General features: G+C 43.7%; 1 pseudogene; it reads right to left on the bottom strand.

Moving 5' to 3' along the window:
* Nucleotides 1-2,035: 2,035 nt before the first annotated feature.
* On the bottom strand, nucleotides 2,036-2,443 carry LOC105513138 (annotated as a pseudogene).
* Between the last annotated feature and the right edge of the window lie 803 nt (nucleotides 2,444-3,246).

Below are 3,246 nucleotides of genomic sequence, written 5' to 3'. Positions count from 1 at the left end.
ACACCCGGCTAATTTTGTGTGTGTTTTTAGTAGAGACGGGGTTTTATCATGTCGGCCAGGCTGGTCTTTGAACTCCTGACCTCAAGCGTTCCACCTGCCTCAGCATTCCAAAGTGCTGGGATTACAGGTGTGAGCCACCACGCCCGACCTACACAAGGTTACTTTTTAAAGGCAAAAGTAAACAAAAAATTAGTTTTAAAATTTCCGAACTCAGATTTTTTTTTTTTTTTTTGTCCTAAAACAAAACCAGCCAGCAAAACGCTCAGGCTCCAATCTTTTATAAATCCAAAGTCACCACCAGAGGGAGCAATTCACCTGGTTTATCTCTGATTTCGCTCCTATAATTTCTTAAGTAAGGCCTAGGGGACAGTAGTTTTTAGACACCTTATGCTCAGATCTCAATATTCAAAAATTTTACCCTTGGAATACCTTCCACACCAAAATAAGTTAAGCCTAAAAGAATTTCCTTTTTCTTCTTTTTTAAATAGCAGTTGGAGTTTGCAAGGAGCTCTTCCCACAGAAACCCAAGGTTGCCTTCCTGCCCACCTGAATCTTGGTGGACATACAGGGTTTATGATCTGGGGAAGCCCCAAGGATGTGACATTCCTCTGTAAATGGGTCGTAGGACCCATTCCGTTATGGGTCTGATTCCGTTCTGTTCTGATTGTTCTGACTCCGTTAGAATTAGCGGGCTGGTATAACAGAAAACTGCAGTAAAAGTGGTTTAAGCAAAAGAGTAATTTGTTACTTCTCACTTAAAAGTTTAGTGATAGGCTCCTCAGGGCTGGCATCGCACCATCAGGGACTTTGGCTCCTTCTGTTTGTCCCACCATCTCAGTTCATGACTTCCAAAATGACTGCTGGAGCTCCAGTCATCACATTTGCGTTCCAGCAACAAGAAAGTTTTCTCCTCGCCGCTTCCTTAGCTTCAATGGATCTTCACCTCCTCTCTGGAAGTGACAGGGCTTGTTCCACCTACCTTAGTGGTTTGATGCTTTTGTTTAATAGAGGATAAGAGTCTATTTTTCCACTCTCTTTCTCCATGTTTTCACCACTGAGGGACCATCTCTCATTGCTCACTCCACCTTCAGTCTTTCTCATGAGCACCTGGTGGAGGTCCCCAGGAAAGAGATTAAAAGTGACTGTGATCACTCCTTTTGTGTTCTGGGATCCCAGAAGTACTATACAGTCATGCTAGCCTGCAGCTGACCTTTAACAATTTGTTAAAGCCTTAGCTGAATTGTTCTTACCCACTCGTTTGGTATTCTACATCTCTTCCTCTTTTCTGTAAGACAGGTGAGCTGGTGCTCACATCCCAACTCTCTTTGGAGTGGCCTTGGATTCTAGATGATTTGGGTGCCTTGCAACTGCAGTTCTCTAATAGGGTCAGGAAAAGCTTTGACTTTGCAGTTTACCTGGCTTTGTCTTCTTGCGTGAATGGGAGCTGCAATCATTTGAGCTTCCTACATCTGGGGCATAAACTGAACTTCAGAGGTAGTATGAGATGATGTAGTGGCTGAGAATTTTCCAGAGGTTTGAAAAGTCATTAAGCCACAAATATAGATCATCATAAACCAAGCAATATAAGCATAAAACAAAAATCCTCATCGTGGCATATTGTGGAGAAATTGTAGAATACAAACCAAAAAGGAAGCAGCCAATCATTTTGAAGAAATTTAAATAGCAGACTTGTCAACTGAAACAACACAAGCGAGAAGGTGGTGATATCATATCACTAAAATGCTTAGGAAAAATCACTGTTAAACTAAAATTGTGTACCTGACAAAACTCTCAATAGTGAGAGTTGTATTAGGGTTAGGTTCATCTATAAAGAACAGAAAAACTCCAAATAACAGGGCTTAAAACTGCTTCAAGTAAAAATCCAGAGGTGTGTTGTTTAGGAATGAATGGGGTCCATGCTCCATGAAGTTCTCAGGGCCTCAGGTTTCCTCCAGCTCAGGATGTGGTTCTCCCCTCCTCCTCCCCCCGCAGATTTTACAGTTTTATTTAAATACAAAACGCTCACATCAACTGTCTACTCGTTGTCTTCGCTGCACAGCTTGGCATTGGGGTTGGGGATTCTGATGGCCAGCTGGGCAGCTCTTTGCACGATGGCTTTGCGGTTCTTGGAGGAAACACTGTGAGCAATCTCAGCACAGAAAGATTTGTTGCACATCAGCAGCACTTCCAGCTCCTTGAGGTTGTGCACCAGGAACTTCCGGAAGCCACTGGGCAGCATGTGCTTTGTTTTTTTGTTGCTCCCGTAACCAGTGTTGGGCATCAAGATCTGGCCCTTGAACCTTCTACAAATCCTATTGTCAGTACCTCCGGGTTTCCACCAGTTATGCTTAATTTTGACATATCAGTCAGACTGGTGCCATATGAACCTCTTGCTTCTCTTTTTGATGATCTTGGTCTTCACAAGGGGCCTGAGGGTGGCCATGATGCCAAGGAAGAGATGGCTGCCACCTCCATAGGCAGCATGAGGAAGAGAGAGGGGCAAGATGTGGTTCTTCTACTAATGATCCAAGGTAATGTTCACAATTTAAATATGCCTTTTCTTTTAGGAAAAACAGTAGTCATAGAAGATGAAAGTAATTCTTTTTTTGGTAAAATAAAAATTTGGCCTATGTCAGCAATGTGACATGTTTTATGAAATGCTGTTCATCTGAGGAATCCACATCTCAGGAAGCCATGCCTCAAAGTCTAGAAGAATGACCAAGCCTTAAATTTGCATCCAGTGGTGGTGGGAGTAGGACCAGGGCCTCTTCTCTCTTTTTTCCTTTAGACTGTAGGACACCTGAAAGAATATCAAAGCGGTTGTCTACTGGTCTTCCCAGGCTTGGAGACCCTGCTTCACTCATCATCAGTTACTTCCTTCCTTCTAGAGCATGGACTAAGAATTCCCCTCAATATGCTCCTAATCGTTTTGCTCCGTATTGCACAGCTGTCCAAGCAAGTCATGCTCAGAGACCATTTGATTTCAGAAGCTTCTACGGCTCCCAGGACTGAGGACTGACTGCCCAGGACTTTCCAGAGCCCCCACCACAAAATCCATTCTGAGTTAAGGGTTAGGAATACTCTGAGACATTGTCGTGATTGGCCTTCTCAGAGAGATCTCTGGACTGTCGCCAGGCACCTGAGGACACAGGAGAGAGTGACCAGAGTATTGATCACTGGCCATAGAAAGACAAATTTCCTCTTATTGTCCTTGCTCATGGACCCCTGGGCTGAAAGAAAAGGACA

This window comes from Colobus angolensis, unplaced genomic scaffold (assembly GCF_000951035.1).
Source record: "Colobus angolensis palliatus isolate OR3802 unplaced genomic scaffold, Cang.pa_1.0 Scaffold105, whole genome shotgun sequence".
Taxonomy (NCBI): Eukaryota; Metazoa; Chordata; class Mammalia; order Primates; family Cercopithecidae; genus Colobus; species Colobus angolensis.
Note: the sequence above shows the minus strand (reverse complement) of the source record. Positions and strands in the feature narration are given on the sequence as shown.